This window comes from Bos taurus, chromosome 17 (genome assembly GCF_002263795.3).
Source record: "Bos taurus isolate L1 Dominette 01449 registration number 42190680 breed Hereford chromosome 17, ARS-UCD2.0, whole genome shotgun sequence".
Taxonomy (NCBI): Eukaryota; Metazoa; Chordata; class Mammalia; order Artiodactyla; family Bovidae; genus Bos; species Bos taurus.
Window position 1 is genome coordinate 14,780,949 of NC_037344.1, and position 19,567 is coordinate 14,800,515.

General features: G+C 38.4%; 1 long non-coding RNA gene across 3 annotated transcripts in view; it reads left to right on the top strand.

The window, feature by feature from the left end:
- Positions 1 to 19,567, top strand: part of LOC132342581 (uncharacterized) — a 100,857-nt gene that overhangs the window by 64,335 nt on the left and 16,955 nt on the right. For 2 of the 3 annotated variants that reach the window (XR_009491002.1, XR_009491001.1), the window contains 4 exons: positions 1,238 to 1,276; positions 1,380 to 1,443; positions 6,291 to 6,439; positions 9,253 to 9,487. This is a non-coding gene — a long non-coding RNA (uncharacterized lncRNA). The remainder of the gene's footprint in view (positions 1 to 1,237; positions 1,277 to 1,379; positions 1,444 to 6,290; positions 6,440 to 9,252; positions 9,488 to 19,567) is intronic. The other variant, XR_009491003.1, reaches the window with a different exon arrangement.

Sequence of the window (19,567 nt, forward strand, 5' to 3'; positions counted from 1 at the left end):
AGGGACGGGGGAGCCTGGTGGGCTGCCATCTATGGGGTCGCACAGAGTCGGACACGACTGAAGTGACTTAGCAGCAGCAGCAGCAAAGAGTCCTAACCAATGTAATGAGTAGAAGGGTAGCTTTATAAACACCCACTAAAACCTTAGATGCTGTCAGAGAAAGGCCTTCCTGCTTTGAACTCTGAGAATTCCTGCTGCCATGCTAGTGAAACAGGAGGGAATGGGGCAGGGCACACCCTTTAAAAGAATGATGTAGCCATAGGACACGATATAAATGGTTAGAACCAACTAGGTCCACCATGGTGGACAAGACTTCCACTAGAACTTGAGCCTTAGTATGTGCTCATTGTGACAAATCAACAAGCTAAATGACACAACCACAGGTCCCTTGATGGTTCCAAGGTCAAACATAAAATGTCAACAGTGGGTGGCGGCCCAGTTGCTGGAAAAATCCCCACCCTTGCCTTCTGAAATGGCCTGTACTCCCTGGAGTGTGCATGCGTGTGTGCCAAGTTGCTTCAGTCGTGTCTAACTCTTTGCAACCTGTGTGTTTCTTTCAAAATAAATCTACTTCCTGCCTGTCACTTTGTCTCTGACTGAATTCTTCCTGCTCTGGGGCATTAAGAACCAGAGCTTCATTAAGTCCCGAGACCAGGTGTGATCTCAATTAAAAGATTGTAGGTTCGAGTCTCAATTTGAGTTGCATGGTTTCACTAATGGACTAGGGTGGGGGTGAGGGGTAGAGATCCTTAGTGGGGAGAGGATGGGAGGATGGGGAACACAACAGATTCTAAAGCAGGCCTGAATGAACATTGGGAATATGTTTTGACTTTTCATAAATTTCAGAATTTTGACTATTACAAATTATTAGACTATTCTTGGAACTGAAGTGACCAAAAGATTTTTATCATTTGTGATATAGGGAAGCAAAAATTGCTGTTCCCAAATGTGTCTCTTTGGCAAGAAGATTATTTAGGCTGATTTTTTTAAGAAACAGAAGGCTCTGGAAGTCTTGCTTTTTACCTCCTCCATAGTTGCCTAAAGAATTTGATAGGATAGAGCTATCTCCAGAGATACTTGAAAAGAATTCAGACTAGGTGTGGTCCATAAAGATCAGAGTTCATTCTGCGTACCATTTTCTTCCATCTCCATGCAGTTGCCTTCTTCCTCTTTCAAGTCCCAAAGTCCCACTAGCCCTGATATCTTTTTCTTTTCTTCTTCTTCTTTTTTTTTTAAGCCGAAGATGATACTTCAGGTGAGGATTTCAGCCATTTTGGTGAGTTACTCAGTTTTCCTAGGTCCTTCCCATGTATACATGTTACTAAATTTCTGTTTGATTTTCTCCTGTTCATCTGTCTCATTGTCAATTTAATTCTTAGACCATCCAGAAGAACCCAGAATGGTGGAGGAAATTTTCTTCCTCTCTGACAGATGAAGGAAAACGTGAGTTTTGTTACAGAATTTATTGTAAAGAACTCACTTAATAAAATTTTAATGGGCAAGAAGGGGGTACAATTATTTGTTTGTATTCCAGTTTTTTTAAATAGTTAAACATATTTGCAAAGAAAAAGGCTAAAAATTCATAAGCTAAGTAGGCATCTAAAATTTTTAAAAGAGAAAAATAGAGTAAGCCCAAATGACATAGAAGAAAGAAAATAATAATGATATGAGCATGATTAAAGAAATAGAAATTAAAAAGCAATATAAAATTGACTAAATAAAAAGCTAAATGTCAGATGGAAAATACTAATAAAATAACTTTTTATAAGACTGAATAAATAAAGAGAAAGCACAGATAAACAATATTAGGCATCAAATAACAGGCATCACTACATGTAAAAGCTTAAGAAGAAGAGAATGTTATAAACAGACATGTTAATGATTGAAAAAGAGCTGAAATACTTTTCTAGAAAATAGATTCAAAAGAAATTATAAAACACACTAAAGCACTGAATGAACATTCACATATTGATGCTCAACAGTGGCAGTCCTTTTTTCTATCAAAACAAATGCCATGATTCTTAGAGCATCAAATATTTCCACACCAAATGACATGTTTGTATCTCAACTAATGGCAGTCTTCTCTGAACCTTTTATAGCTGAATTTTATGAAGCTTTTAAGGAAAACAATAATCCTAATCTTATAAGACCTGTTTATTAACATATACAAGAGTAGAAGAGGGCGTACCCCTCACTTCCTTTCAGGAGGCCAGGTAATCGTGCTACCCCAAAAAAGTAGTATAAGAAAGGACAATTAAAGGCTACTCTTATTTATGAACAAAGTTATAATAATCTAAATATAATATTCCTAAAGTAAATCTACCACTGAATTAAAAAAAGAAATATCTTAACCAAGCAAGAATCATCTCACGAATGTAAGGATGATTCACTAACTGAAATTTTATAATTTAGCGTAATCACAGATGAAGCAAGGTTAAAACTCAATATAATAGCTGTTGTATCCTGTATTGCTGTTGTAAAGAAATCACCACAAATTTACTGTCTTCAAATAACACAAATTTAGTATCTTATGTTTCTTTGAAAGTCAGAAGTCCAAAGTCAGTCTCAGTGTGCTAAAATCAAGGTGCTAATAGGACTGCATTTGTTCTGGAGTCTTTAGAGGAAAATTCGTTCCCTTTCTTTTTCTAGCTTCTGGGAGCTGCTCACATTCTTATGGCCTTATGGTCTCATCTATCTTCAAAGCCAGCAGTGTAGCCTATTTCAATCTCTCTCTCTCTCACCCTAATGCTCCTGACTCCCTTTTATAGGGATCAGTGTGATTACATCTAATTCATCCAACTATTTTAGGACATTTTCCCCATCTCAGAATTTTTTTTTTTTCTTTTTAATTGAGGAATTGTTGCTTTACAATATTGTGTTAGTCTCTGCTGTACAACACAGCGGATCAGCCATGTATAGACATATATCTCATCCCTCTTGAACTCCACCCCCACTCCCATCCCACCCCTCTAGGTCACCGCAGAGCTCCGAGCTGAGCTCCCTGTGCAGCAGCCTCCCACCAGCTCTCTCTTTTACACATGGCAGTGTATATATTGTCAGCGTTACTCTAAATTCGTTCCACTCCCCCTTCCTGTCCCTTCACCTGTGTCCACACGTCTGTTCTGTACATCTGCATCTCTATTCCTGCCCTGCAAATAGGTTAATCTGTACCATTTTTCTGCAAAGTGCCTTTTATTATATAAAACAAAATATTCACGGGATCTGGGGTTTAGTTTAGAATGCAGCCATCTATTGGGGGTTATTATTCACTCTACTACACCTTAGAAAAATAATTTGATAAAACTTAACATGAGTTCCAGAGAAGGCAATGGCACCCCACTCTAGTAGTCTTGCCTGGAGAGTCCCATGGACAGAGGAGCCTGGTAGGCTCCAGTCCATGGGGTCGCTAAGAGTCGGGCACGACTGAGCGACTTCAGTTTCACTTTTCATTTTCATGCATTGGAGAAGGAAATGGCAACTCACTCCAGTATTCTTGCCTGGAGAATCCCAGGGACAGAGGAGCCTAGTGGGCTGCCGTCTATGGGGTCGCACAGAGTAGGACACGACTGAAGCGACTTAGCAGCAGCAGCAGCAGCAGCAACATGAGTTCATCATTTTAAAATAAACAACAACGATAGAAAAACTCAGCAATAGAAATAGAACTGTATCTTTAAGAACATTTTTGTTTTTTAAGATCAGGAACTATGTAGGAATTCTCATTATTATTGCTTCTACTCAATATTGTGCTGGAGGTCTGAACCAATGAAATAGATACAATAATGAAATAAATGGTAAAGCACTAGACAGAAATAAGAAAAAAAACTGTTGATGAAGAAATTTCCACCAGAGAAAACTTAAGAATATCTCAGTTCAGTTGCTCAGTCGTGTCCAACTCTTTGCAGCCGCATGGACTGCAGCACGCCAGGCTTCCCTATCGATTACCAACTCCCGGAGCTTGCTCAAACTCATATCCATCTACTCGGTGATGCCATCCAACCATCTAATCTTCTGTCATCCCCTTCTCTTCCTGCCTTCAATCTTTCCCAGCATCAGGGTCTTTTCCAGTGAGTCAGCTCCTCCCATCAGATGGCCAAAATACTGGAGTTTCACCTTCAGCATCAGTCCTTCCAGTGAATATTCAGGATTTATTTCCTTTAGGATGGACTGGTTGAATCTCCTTGCAGTCCAAGGGACTCTCAAGAATCTTCTCCAACACCATAGTTCAAAAGCATCAATTCTTTGGTGCTCAGCTTTCTTCATAGTCCAACTCTCACATCCATACATGACCACTGGAAAAACCATAGCCTTGACTAGACAGACCTTTGTTGGCAAAGTAATGTCTCTGCTTTTGAATATGCTGTCTAGGTTGGTCATAGCTTTTCTTCCAAGGAGCAAGCATCTTTTAATTTCATGGCTGCAGACACCATCTGCAGTGATTTTGGAGCCCAAGGAAATAAAGTCTGTCACTGTATCCTTTGTTTCCCCATCTATTTGCCATGAAGTGATGGGACCAGATGATCTTAGTTTTCTGAGTGTTGAGTTCTAAGCCAACTTTTTCACTCTCCTTTTTCACTTTCATCAAGAGGCTCTTTAGTTCCTCTTCACTTTCTGCCATAAGGGTGGTATCATCTGCGTATCTGACCTTATTGATATTTCTCCCGGCAGTCTTGATTCCAGCTTACGCTTCATCCAGCCCGGCATTTCGCATGATGCACTCTGCATGTAAATTAAATAAGCAGGGTGACGGTATACAGCCTTGACGTATTCCTTTCCCAATTTGGAACCAGTCCGTTGTTCCATGTCTGGTTCTGACTGTTGCTTCTTGACCTGCAGGTCAGGTGGTCTGGTATTCCCATCTCTTTAAGAATTTTCAACAGTTGATTGTGATCTACACAGTCAAAGGCTCTGGTGTAATCAATAACAGGTAACTATTAGACCTAATGAGAAAATCTGCAAAGTTCCTGTATACAGATGAATTTGCTTTTGTTCCTGTACATCAGAAGTAAGCAAATAGAATATGCAAGACATAATTTTTAAAGTTCATTCAATCCCTACCTCATGTCATACACACATATGAATTCCAAGTAGATAAAGGACATATATTTAACACAAAACTGTGAAACCTTTCAAAGGCAATGTGAGAAATTAGGTTTATAATACTGGAGTAGGGAAGGAGTTCCTAAATAGGATACAAAAAAATGCAACCTACAGAGAAAAAGACTAAATTTATTCACTTTATATGATGAACTTCTTCATCAAAAGACACATGAAGGGAGCATAAAAAGTCATAGTGGGAAGATAATTTTCAGTATTTTCAATATCAGATATAATTGAAACAGGATTAATATTCAGAATACATAGTGATTTCCTAGAAATCAACAAAAAAGAGATGCAGTTTTGAAAAATAAGCAAATTTTTAAACAGACATATCACAAAAGAGGAGATCCAGAAGGCCAATATACTTATGAAAAAGGTGCTTATCTCAGTAGAATTAAAGAACTACAAATAAAACTGCCAATCAGATACCATTCTATAGTTAACAAATGAGCAAACATTAAAAAGCCTTATGCTAAGTGTTATCATTAATATGGAGCAGCAGAAATTCTCAATGTTGGCATCTAAAATGATACACTACTTAATAATAGTTTTCAATTTAAACATAAGTAGACACTGTGATTCAGCGTTTCCACTCCTAGGCATAGACTTTAGAAAAACTAGTACAGTTCCCTGAAGATATACATATAACATTGTTCATACCAGCAGTTTCTGTATAATAGCCCCGAACTGAAAACAACCAAAATGGCCATCTACAATAGAAGAGGCAAAATTTAGCATGCTCACTCTTGGAAACACTCCACAGCTACGACAGTTATTGAACAATCATCACATGTACCAATATGGTTCAGTTGGAAAACATGATTTTGACTGAATGAAGTGTAGAGAATACATACAGCATGGTTTTATCTTACTGAGTTGAAAACCATCAAAACCTGATCAGTATATTGTTCACAGATATGTAAATAGCTGATAGCACCATAAAGAAAAACACTGAATGTCTAACACAAAATTTACAATAGAATTTATAACTGTGAAAGACGAAGGGAGAAATAAGATCATGGAGGTAAGATTCCACACGAGATTCTGGTTAAGTCCTGGTTCTTGTGGGGAAAGAAGTAGATGGTTTTTTTTATATTGCTGTTTTTACAGTGTTCAACATCTACAATGTTTCACACATTTTCTGTTTATATATTTCTTCCTTTGTTTCTTTCATATCCACACCCACACTCAAGGAACTCCATTCATGTTAGCAATAAAAACTAAAAATTACTTAGGAGTAAATCTGCAGAAGCACGTTTAACTTTTATGGAGAGAATTTTGAAACTTTCTCGATGGGCATACAGTGAGAAAACGAGCAACCGTGGCACTGGGACTCAGTTTGGTGAGTGAAAAGGTGGTGATTCTTCTCAAATTAATTTTACATTTATGCATTTTCTTTGTTTTTCTTTTGGTGGACTTTTGATAAGCTGACCGTAAACTCTGTGGAAAGGTAAAGGACCTAGACTTGCCAATGTAAATGGAGGTACAGGGTAAGGAATGAACTGGGAGAGAAGCATTGACTTAGATACACTACCGTGTGTGAAACAGCTAACTAGTGGGAAGCTGCTGTATAGCACAGGGAGCTCAGTTTGGTGGTCTGTGATGACCCAGAGAGGTGGGATGTGGGGGTCATAGGGAGGCTCGAGAGGGATGGGGTATATGTTCACATATAGCTGATTCACTTTGTCGTACAGCAGAAACTAACGCAACGTTATAAAACAATTACACTCCAATAATGAAAATAAAATGAAATAAAAATTTAAATAATTCACACACATGTATTAATCTATTTTGTTTCTTAAAAAAGAAAAAAAAAACTGGGGAATGAAGAAATCTAGATAACATTTGTAGACAAGCCTTTTGAAAAGGCCATATAGAAGAGCAGGAACACAATTTGTCAATACTTGCTCTGGTACACAGAAACATTTCAGCTCATGGATCAGCTGGTTCCTGTGAAATTGAGACATAGCTTATGACACAGATAATCAAGCCCAGGCTTTTCCAGCCTTGCCTGGTCATGAGAATTGCCTCAGATGGTTGTTAAAACTGCAGATTCCTTTGCAACATTTTAGCCCCACAGAATCAGACTCTCCAAAGGAGGATCCTGGGAACCTATATTTTTAATAGCCTGCCCAGGTGGTTTTTCTGATTTGGCATGGTTGTGTAACACTGAGAACTCCCTTAAAGAATAATTGTTAGTATACTGTATTGGTGTTTTTCTTTCTGGCTTACTTCACTCTGTATAATAGGCTCCAGTTTGATCCACCTCATTAGAACTGATTCAAATGTATTCTTTTTAATGGCTGAGTAATACTCCATTGTGTATATGTACCATAGCTTTCTTATCCATTCATCTGCTGATGGACATCTAGGTTGCTTCCATGTCCTGGCTATTATAAACAGTGCTGCGATGAACATTGGGGTACATGTGTCTCTTTCAATTCTGGTTTCCTCAGTGTGTATGCCCAGCAGTGGGATTGCTGGATCATAAGGCAGTTCTGTTTCCAGTTTTTTAAGGAATCTCCACACTGTTCTCCATAGTGGCTGTACTAGTTTGCATTCTCACCAACAGTGTAAGAGGGTTAGCATATATATGGAATTTAGAAAGATGTAACAATAACCCTGTATACGAGACAGCAAAAGAGACACTGATGTATAGAACAGTCTTTTGGACTCTGTGGGAGAGGGAGAGGGTGGGATGATTTGGGAGAATGGCATTGAAATATGTATAATATCATATATGAAATGAGTCGCCAGTCCAGGTTCGATGCACAATCCTGGATGCTTGGGGCTGGTGCACTGGGATGACCCAGAGGGATAGTATGGGGAGGGAGGAGGGAGGAGGGTTCAGGATGGGGAACACATGTATACCTGTGGTGGATTCATTTCAATATTTGGAAAAACCAATACAATATTGTAAAGTTTAAAAATAAAATAAAATTAAACACACACACACACACACACACACACAAAATTTTATTAAAAAATAATAAAAAAAGAATAATTGTTGTTAGAAAGAAACAAGTGATAAAACACAGTTGTAAAAATTTATACATAGTTTTAAAGTAATAGTAATCATTTTAGGTAGTTGTGTATGGATGGGATCATTCCAGTAGTCATGTATGGATGTGAGAGTTGGACCATAAAGAAGGTTGAGTGCTGAATAATTGATGCTTTCAAACTGTGATGTTGAAGATCTTGAGAGTCCCTTGGATTGCAAGGAGATCCAACCAGTCTATCCTGAAGGAAATCAGTCCTAAATATTCATTGGAAGGACTGATGCTGAAGCTGAAACTCCAATACTTTGGCCACCTGATGGGAAGAAATGACTCACTGGAAAGACCCTGATTCTGGGAAAGATTGAAGGCAGGAAGAGAAGGGGTGACCAAGGATGAGATGGTTGGATGGCATCACTGACTCGATGGATATTAGTTTGAGGAAGCTCTGGAAGATGATGAAGGACATGGAAGCCTGGCATGCTGCAGCCCGTGGGGTTGCAAAGAGATGGACGTGAATGAGCAACTGAACAACAAATCATTTAGGAAAAAATGTATTTCCCATAAAGGAGAATTATTTCTGCAGAAGTTTTAAACTTGCTTTAGTTACTAAGAGACTCTTTTAGGAGAATGTTTTATAAGTGTGTCTAACTTGACAAAATAAAAAAAGAAATGTACAAATCTTTAGAGGAGCAGTAAATATTTAATTCCATTTACTTAGGCTCTCCAATTAGGAGACCATTGGATTAGTTATGTTTTTCTTTTCTACATTTTAATGGGAGGAGGTGTGAGACAAACTTTGGTTTGTGGTTCTGCCCAACACAATTTGTGATTCTTCTGCATTTGTTGCGTTCTAGGGAGAAGCTGGTCTAGGATGTGGCAACATTTATAATTGATAGGTTTCTCACTCTTCTGAATTCCCATAGCCCTCCATTTGTGACTTTCGTTAGAGAGTGTTTTTGATTGTCTTTTCAACTGCACAAATAATATGTGAATACAGCCTCACTATAATTGATTCAAGTAATTCAAAATTAATTAATAATTAATACTTACTAGATGAATTCTCTGTGCCTGCTTGGTGTGATTTTTGATGGGTTTCCTAATTGAATTCTGAGAATTCTCACCATTTTATGAATTATGCACAATAATTATTTCACAGAAGGAGAATCTGGATTTGTACATTTTGAAGACAGCAGAATCAGAATTTGACCCCATGTTATTTGACTCCGAAGACTGTTACATACTCTGAATTTCTCTTCAGTCTACTCATCAGCAGCGCGTGGAGAGAGGCCTCCATGGGCCCCATGCTACTGCCTCTCTTCCCACCACAGATACTGTCAGATCTGTGGTGGGGATGATGTCAGATATCACCATCCTTGCAGCTTTTTTGCCAGGTATGAATATTTCTGTAGGATAGACTCTATGAAATGAAATTGCTTATGAAACTATATGAACAACTTTGATCGATCCTGCTAATTTGTATTCAACTGGCCAAACAATTCATTTGGGGTTTTCCATAAGATGTTACTTACAGTATACTTCAAATACTTTTTTAAAAACAATTTAATTGAAGGATAATAGCTTTACAACATTATGTTGATTTCTGCTGTACAGCGTGAATCAGTTATAAGTACACATATGTCCCCTCTCTCTCGAGCATCCCTCCCACGCATTGCCATCCCGCTCATCTAGGTCATCACAGAGCACTGAGCTGAGCTCCCTGTGCTGTATGGCTGCTTCGCACTAGCTAGCTCTTCTACGCACGGTAATGTATATGTGTCAATGCTCCGCTCTCAATTTGTCCCACCCTCTACTTTCCCCATTGTGTCCACAAGCCCATTCTCTCTGTCTGTATCTCTATTCCTGCCCTGCAAATAGGTTCATCAGGACCATTTTTCTAGATTCCATATATCGGTTCAGATCAATGACTCAGTCATGTCTGACTCTTTGTGGCCCCATGGACTGCAGCATGCCAGGCTTTTGCAGTATGAAAAGGCAAAAAGATTCCATATATAGGCGTTAATACACAATCGAATACTTTTAGTACTTCAAAAATTCTGTGGTTTATACTCCCAAACTTCACGACATGCCCATTTTTCCGTATCCTCACCAGCACTTGATATTCCACATCTCTGTAAATTTTTGCCAATCAGATAAATTATATTTAATTCTCTTCCTTTCCTTTTTGTATTTTGTGTTCACTGCTATATGTCTACTTGCTAGGGCAGTGGCTATCATAGAGGAAGACTCAATAACTACTGGTTGAATGAATGGAAGAATGAATGTGTTGGTCATCGGTATCTCTTATAGTTTGTCAGTTCATCTCTTTTGCCCATGTTTATATTGGGTTATTTTCCTTCTTATGTTTAATCAGAACTTTTTATACGTTTTATTCTCAATAATGATCATTGTTTGTTATATTCTGCAAATGTTTTTTCTCATCTGTTGCTTGTTTTTAACTTTGTTCATGATGATATTTTTATTCAGAAGATCTTATTTGTAGAATATTAAATTTTGGCATCTTTTCTCTTTATGCTTGGAAAGACCTTTTCTATTTTTTTAAATTAGTTTTTTTTTTTTTTTTAATCTTTTGGCTATGTCTTGCAGCTTGTGGGATCTTAGTTCCACAAGCCAGGATCAAAACCACATCCCCTGCAATGTGAGTGTTGAGTCTGAACCACTGGGCCAGCAGGGGAGTCCTGGAAAGGCCTTTTCTAGAAGCAAAGATTGTAAGAATGTTCTAATAGAAATTTTGCTAATACATGTATAGTTTTGCTTTATGATTCTTAGATTCATCTGATGTGTTTTAATGTGTTTTTATGTTCAGATAAAGTCTGTCTTTAAATTTTCCTAGATAACAATCAATAGGTAGTCCTTTCTTCTGTTGGGATTTGAAGTATAATCTTTTATATAATTAAATTTACATATACTCATGGAACTATTTCTGGATTCCCTCACATGGAATTTCTAACTTTTAAATTTTTATGTAATTGTTTATCTTTGGATGTTATATATATATTTGGGGGGAAAAAGACTAATTTTCTTGAATACAGGGATTCCACCTCATTTATTATTCATTTTTAAAATGCTTTATAGGATCTAGGGCAATTTCTAAAATGTGACATGCTCTCAGCGAACATTTATTGAGTGAATCATAGAAGTAGTTGAGGAAGTTGGAGATTGTAGGAATTGTGTCTTTTTTTTTTTTTTTAAACTCAGGCATCATCTGTTCCCTGGTTGGGTCAGGGAGGAGGATTCTGATAGACAGAAGTCTATTGATTGATAAGAGAGGCCATTAAAAGCTTGCCATGCACCTGAAATTCTATCCCTTTGCCATAGCACTATTTTCAGAAGATTCCTGCTTGAATCTACAGTTGTTACTTGGCAAATAGAAAAACTGACATGTCACCACAGCATGGGAAAAAGATACTGCACCCTTTCTGCTGCCTCAGGCAGACCTAAAACTATTTTATTACTAAAATGTCCCTGCCCTTCCTTTCTTTCCAGAAGGCACACCATAGTCAATAGATCTGATACACTGAAATGAAACTTGCAGGCAGGCTTCTCCCTCTGACACTGGCACTGTGGGATAGGGCTAGTTTATGGTCAGTGGGTCAGTCCTGCTGATTATCTCCTGTATCATCCCTTTGCTGCAGAGTATGACTTTCTGAGAGCAATTTTCTAGGAACTCACCGAAAAAGACCTTGCCGCCAATGGGGAGGACAAATCAGGAAGAAAGGTGTAGACCTTCAGCATAGAGTCAGAGAAACTTGAACAATGCCTTAAAAAAAGTTTCATATTTTTCTACCTGTTTGAATATTTTGTTTAAATTACCCTCCCTCCTATTTGTATGGGGCTTCCCAGGTGGCTTAGTAGTAAAGAATCCACCTCCCAACGTAGGAGATGCAGGACGTGGGTTGGATCCCTGGGTCAGGAAAATCCCCTGGAGCAGGAAAATGGCTACCCACTTCCAGTATTCTTACCTGAGAAATCCCAACAACACAGGAGGCTGGCAGGCTACAGTCCATAGGGTCACCAAGAATCAGACATGACTGAGCCACTGAGCATGCTCATCCCCATATGTATTCTTCTCTTCGAATTGGCAAAGCTGAACTTTTTGCATGAAGAAGTCTATGTGTCTTGAGTTTTAAACTGTTTTTCTTCATCTCAAGCTGAGCTTCTTTCTTCCTCAGTTAAAGGAGAATCTGTCCTCTGGCTTCCAGCTTTCACTGAATGAAAACTTTTGTTTTCTTTCTTCCTTCTTACCTCCCTCTCCCCCCACTCCATCCCTCCCCACCCCAGCCCCATCTCTCTCCTGTTTTTGTTCCCTGTTGTTTTCTGTTTTGTTTTGTCCTGGGCCTGCCTTCTGTCAAGTATTGCCCCTCATATCCCACGGTCTTCCTTGAGGAGAACAGTGTGCTCAGTCGCTTCAGTAGTGTACAGCTCTTTGTGACTCCACGGACTGTAGCCAGCCAGGCTCCTCTGTCCATGGCATTCTCCATGCAAGAATACTGGAGTGGATTGCCATTTCCTACTCCAGAGAATCTTCCCGACCTAGGGATCGAACCCAGGTCTCCTGTGTTTCCTGCATTTCAGGCGGATTCTTTACCCACTGAGCCACTAGGGAAGTCCCGACTCTCCCAGGGGAGAGCAGAGGCACAGCTAATTCATCACTGTCACTTGTGATTTAATTCTTGTGTGACAACTTCTAAGATTGTAAGCATGTGTCAGTTTTATTTCAAACTTGCCGTAGGGAGAAGACTCCTAAGAAAGCCAATCCAAAGATTTACTCTTGGTAGAGACATCTTCTGGGGAAATAAGTGGTTAAGAAATCATTGTTAAATTAGATTTCTTAAAAAAAGCATGTCTACTTAGAGATCATTAGGCTTATTGCAAGATGACTATTAGCTGAGTGATGTTACTCAAATTTCTCAAAAGGAGTTTGAATCTCATTATCATCTGTCATAAAATTGCTCCAGCATTTTATCATGAATACCAACTATTCCCCGGAAGGTGCTGCTAATAACATCACACCTCAGAATTCTGCCCCAGCTTAGTATGTGGTATTTTTCTTTCTCGGTCTTTTTTTTTTTTTTTTTACCCCCACAGAAAAATTATTTTAAAAGAACTACCTTGGTCAAGAGAAGATTTATCTCATTGCACTTATATCCTATGTGTATTAATTGAGTTTGTCACTTTTTACATTTTTACAAATAGTGGAAATTAGATATAGGTTTAATTTGCACCATCAACATAGGCAATATTTGCACTTCCACTTTTAATATTCCATTTTGCCCTCTGTCTAGTGAATATTTCTGAAATAAAGGTACATCTTACAACTGAACACACATACTCACAAAAGTAATTATTAAGCTGATGGTGTGTCTTAAATAAGCTTAAAAAATACATATAATATTACACAACTCAGCACATGTAGCTTTAGAGCATTAACTTTCTGAGAGTAGGATATTTTTGTTTCTTGGTCTGTTTTAAACCCTTTATTATGTGGCATACAACAGAAGGGTGGGATAATACAGTTTAGTCCCATTGGGAGGCAAGAAGCTCTCACTGTTTGTTGACTCCAGTGAGAAAGCGAGGGGAGAGACTTTTTAACCCCTGTCTCCTCCAGGAGTAAGGGCTTCCCTGGTGGCTCAGCAGTGAAGAATCTGGCTACAGTGCCGGAGACTTGCAGGAGATGCAGGTTCTATCCTTGGGTCAAGAAGATCCCCTGGAGAAGGGAATGGCAACCCACTCTAGTATTCTTGCCTGGAGAATTCCATGGACCAAGGAACCTGGCAGGCTACCATCCACGGGGTTGTAAAGAGTCAGACACAACTGAGCACACAGCACGTGCACCCCCAAGAATGTGTGGAAAACAGGAAAGGCTGTGCAATCAGATCCAGACAGTAGTCCTTTCCCTAAATTGGTGATTTCCTTGTTGTTTGGGAAGCTCTTCTCATGATGGAGTTTTCCCCATCCCTGTCTTGGGTCTTATATAGTTACTAATTCTGTTCAGTCTTTTTCTGGTTAAGGTTGCCTGGGTATGCTTCTAATCCATATACATGCAGGAAGGAAGATTGCCCTCATCAGTCTAGACTTGCCGTAAAAGCATGTATAATAAAAATCAAGTTTGTACCAAAAATAATTGACTGTTCATAGTGCTTCTAAGCCCTACTGTTGTTCTGCTAAAGGCATCTCTGTCTCTTTTCTCCTGTTTGAATTATATTACAACACGTCCCCTTCTGTAATCCCCTTTTGCACAAACCAGGTGCTGAAGGAAAGCGATGAAAGTTGACTGAAAACCCAGCAGAGCTGCATATTGTACACATCATAGAATTTCACGTGGCGCTTGACACATACTTAGTACTGGCACCATTTTGCTGGTGGTAGGTTCTTGTGGCAGTGCTGGCTGGTGAGATGGGGCTTTTCAGCATTTCACTGCTGCCAGGGACTAATGCTTGACCTCCCAGTTCTAGAAATGGGACTTTTTCAGCATATTCAGCTGTTCCATTGTTGACTCATGTTGCCTCAGTTCTCTTGATGTAGATAGATAAACCAAAATGTGATCTTACTGACTTATTAGTATGATGGAGGCTAAGTAAACCAATTATATAGTAACTGGGACGCTCACTATGGTTTCAGGGCGCCCTCCTTCCTAAGTACTGAGAATGTGGAAAACTGGACTGTAGCTTGTGTACATGGAATCAGAACTAGGAGCATAGACAATATACTTGTGTTGGCAGGCTGGTGGGTGGGAGGGGTAATCTAACCTTTAGAAAATAAAATATCACTAGCCCACAGCAGAGGGAGAACCTTTACTGATTGCAATTGACCAAAGTAATTAGTGTCAGTGACAGAATTGGAAGTAAGAAGGAGATGAAAAGGGATTTAAAAGGGAGTTCACTTTACAATTGTAAGAAAAATGGTAACCTAAGTTTTATTAGTGATGGAAATCCAGACATCCAGGACTTCTCCAAGAGCCCAGAATTATCAGTTTGTAATCAGTTCAGTTCAGTTTAGTCACTCAGTCGTGTCTGACTCTTTGTGACCCCATGGACTGCAGCACGCCAGGCCTCCCTGTCCATCACCAACTCCTGGAGTTTACTCAGACTCATGTCCATTGAGTCAGTGATGCCATCCAACCATCTCATTTTCTGCCGTTCCCTTCTCCTCCTGCCTTCAATCTTTCCCAGAATCAGGGTCTTTTCCAATGAGTCAGTTCTTCGCCAAAGTACTGGAGTCAGGTGGCCAAAGTACTGGAGTTTCAGCTTCAGCATCAGTCCTTCCAATGAATATTCAGGGCTGATTTCCTTTAGGATGGACTGGTTGGATCTCCTTGCAGCCCAAGGGACTCTCAAGAGTCTTCTCCAACACCACAGTTCAAATGCATCAATTCTTTGGTGCTCAGCTTTCTTTTTTTTTTTTAAGCCTTACTTAGTTTATTTTACTTTTCAAGAATCACAAATAGGACTATCTGCCATCAGAGGGTTCATGACAAACCTTTGTGATGTGGTGCTGTTATTTGTGTAGTATATCATGTGCTATGCATCATGCAGATATTCCCCTTGGGGATGACACATTTTTTCTTTTTTTAATTAAATAATTTATTTTTTGGAGGCCAATTACTTTACAATATTGTATTGGTGTTGCCATACATTGACATGAATCTGCCATGGGTGTACATGTGTTCCCCATCCTGAGCCCCCTCCCACGTTCCTCCCCATCCCATCCCTCTGGGTCATCCCAATGCACCAGCCTCAAGCATCCTGTATCATGCATTGAACCTGGACTGGCGATTTGTTTCACATATGATAATACACATGTTTCAGTGCCATTCTCTCAAATCATCCCACCCTCTCCCTCTCCCACAGAGTCCAAAAGACTGTTTTATACATCTGTGTCTCATTTGCTGTCTCCAGTATAGGGTTATTGTTACCATCTTTCTAAATTCCATATACATGCATTAGTATACTGTATTGGTGTTTTTCTTTCTGGCTTACTTCACTCTGTATAATACGCTCCAGTTTGATCCACCTCATTAGAACTGATTCAAATGCATTCATTTTAATGGCTGAGTAATATTCCATTGTGTATATGTATCACAGCTTTCTTATCCATTCATCTGCTGATGGACATGTAGGTTGCTTCCATGTCCTGGCTATGATAAACAGTGCTGCAGTGAACATTGGAGTATATGTGTCTCTTTCCCTTCTGGTTTCCTCAGTGTGTATGCCCAGCAGTGGGATTGCTGGGTCATATGGCAGTTCTATTTCCAGTTTTTTAAGGAATTTCCATACTGTTCTCCATAGTGGCTGTACTAGTTTGCATTCCCACTAACAGTTTAAGAGGATTCCCTTTGCTCCACACCCTCTCCAGCATTTATTGCTTGTAGACTTTTGGATCGCAGCCATTCTGACTGGCGTGAAATGGTACCTCATAGTGGTTTTGATTTGCATTCCTCTGATAATGAGTGATGTTGAGCATCTTTTCATGTGTTTGTTAGCCATCTGTATGTCTTCTTTGGAGAATTGTCTATTTAGTTCTTTGGCCCATTTTTTGATTGGGTCATTTATTTTTCTGGAATTGAGCTGCAGGAGTTGCTTGTATATTTTTGAGATTAGTTGTTTGTCAGTTGCTTCATTTGCTATTATTTTCTCCCATTCTGAAGGCTGTCTTTTCACCTTGCTTATAGTTTCCTTTGTTGTGCAGAAGCTTTTAATTTTAATTGGGTCCCATTTGTTTATTTCTGCTTTTATTTCCAATATTCTGGGAGGTGGGTCATAGAGGATCCTGCTGTGATTTATGTCAGAGAGTGTTTTGCCTATGTTCTCCTCTATGAGTTTTATAGTTTCTGGTCTTACGTTTAGATCTTTAATCCATTTTGAGTTTATTTTTGTGTATGGTGTTAGAAAGTGTTCTAGTTTCATTCTTTTACAAGTGGTTGACCAGTTTTCCCAGCACCACTTGTTAAAGAGATTGTCTTTTCTCCATTGTATATTCTTGCCTCCTTTGTCAAAGATATGGTGTCCATAGGTGCGTGGGTTTATCTCTGGGCTTTCTCTTTTGTTCCATTGATCTATATTTCTGTCTTTGTGCCAGTACCATACTGTCTTGATGACTGTGGCTTTGTAGTAGAGCCTGAAGTCAGGCAGGTTGATTCCTCCAGTTCCATTCTTCTTTCTCAAGAGTGCTTTGGCTATTCAAGTTTTTTTTTTTTTTTTTTGTATTTCCATACAAATTGTGAAATTATTTGATCTAGTTCTGTGAAAAATACCATGGTAACTTGATAGGGATTGCATTGAATTTATGGATTGCTTTGGGTAGTATACTCATTTTCACTGTATTGATTCTTCCGATAGAATGAACATGGTATATTTCTCCATCTATTAGTGTCCTCTTTGATTTCTTTCACCAGTGTTTTATAGTTTTCTATATATAGGTCTTTAGTTTCTTTAGGTAGATATATTCCTAAGTATTTTATTCTTTTTGTTGCAATGGTGAATGGAATTGTTTCCCTAATTTCTCTATTTTCTCATTATTAGTGTATAGGAATGCAAGGGATTTCTTGTGTTGATTTTATATCCTGCAAGTTTACTATATTCATTGATTAGCTCTAGTAATTTTCTGGTGGAGTCTTTAGGGTTTTCTATGTAGAGGATCATGTCATCTGCAAACAGATGTTTTACTTCTTCTTTTCCAATTTGGATTCCTTTTATTTCTTTTTCTGCTCTGATTGCTGTGGCCAGAACTTCCTAAACTATGTTGAATAGTAGTGGTGAGAGTGGTCACCTTTGTCTTGTTCCTGACTTTAGGGGAAATGCTTTCAATTTTTCCCCATTGAGGATAATGTTTGCTGTGGGTTTGTCATATATAGCTTTTATTATGTTGAGGTATTTTCCTTCTATTCCTGCTTTCTGGAGAGTTTTTATCATAAATAGATGTTGAATTTTGTCAAAGGCTTTCTCTGCATCTATTGAGATAATCATATGGCTTTTATTTTTCAATTTGTTAATGTGGTGTATTATATTGATTGATTTGTGGATATTGAAGAATCCTTGCATCCCTAGGATTAAGCCCTCTTGGTCATGATGTATGATCTTTTTAATGTGTTGTTGTATTCTGATTGCTAGAATTTTGTTAAGGATTTTTGCATCTATGTTCATCAGTGATATTGGCCTGTAGTTTTCTTTTTTTGTGGTATCTTTGTCAGGTTTTGGCATTAGGGTGATGGTGGCCTCATAGAATGAGGTTGGAAGTTTACCTTCCTCTGCAATTTTCTGGAAGAGTTTGAGCAGGATAGGTGTTAGCTCTTCTCTAAATTTTTCGTAGAATTCAGCTGTGAAGCCTTCTGGACCTGGGCTTTTGTTTGCTGGAAGATTTCTGATTACAGTTTCAATTTCCATGCTTGTGATGGGTCTGTTAAGATTTTCTATTTCTTTCTGGTTCAGTTTTGGAAAGTTGTACTTTTCTAAGAATTTGTCCATTTCTTCCTCGTTGTCCATTTTATTGGCATGTAATTGCTGATATTAGTCTCTTATGATCCTTTGTATTTCTGTGTTGTCTGTTGTGATCTTTCCATTTTCATTTCTAATTTTATTGATTTGATTTTTCTCTCTTTGTTTCTTGATGAGTCTAGCTAATGGTTTGTCAATTTTATTTATCCTTTCAAAGAACCAGCTTTTGGCTTTGTTGATTTTTGCTATGGTCTCTTTTGTTTCTTTTACATTTATTTCTGCCCTAATTTTTAAGATTTCTTTCCTTCTACTAACCCTGGGGTTCTTCATTTCTTCCTTTTCTAGTTGCTTTAGGTGTAGAGTTAGGTTATTTATTTGACTTTTTTCTTGTTTCTTGAGGTATGCCTGCATTGCTATGAACCTTCCCCTTAGCACTGCTTTTACAGTGTCCCACAGGTTTTGGGTTGTTGTGTTTTCATTTTCATTTGTGTCTATGCATATTTTGATTTCTTTTTTGATTTCTTCTGTGATTTGTTGGTTATTCAGCAGCATGTTGTTCAGTCTCCATATGTTGGAATTTTTAATAGTTTTTCTCCTGTAATTGACATGTTATCTTACTGCATTGTGGTCAGAAAAGATGCTTGGAATGATTTCGATTTTTTTGAATTTACCAAGGCTAGATATATGGCCCAGGATGTGATCTAACCTGGAGAAGGTTCTGTGTGCACTTGAGAAAAAGGTAAATTCATTGTTTGGAGGTGAAATGTCCTATAGATATCAATTAGGTCTAACTGGTCTATTGCATCATTTAAAGTTTGTGTTTCCTTATTAATTTTCTGTTTGGTTGATCTGTCCATAGGTCTGAGTGGGGTATTAAAGTCTTCCACTATTATTGTGTTATTGTTAATTTCCCCTTTCAGACTTGTTAGCATTTGTCTTACATATTGTGGTGCTCCTATGTTGGGTGCATATATATTATTATTATATCTTCTTCTTGGATTGATCCTTTGATCATTATGT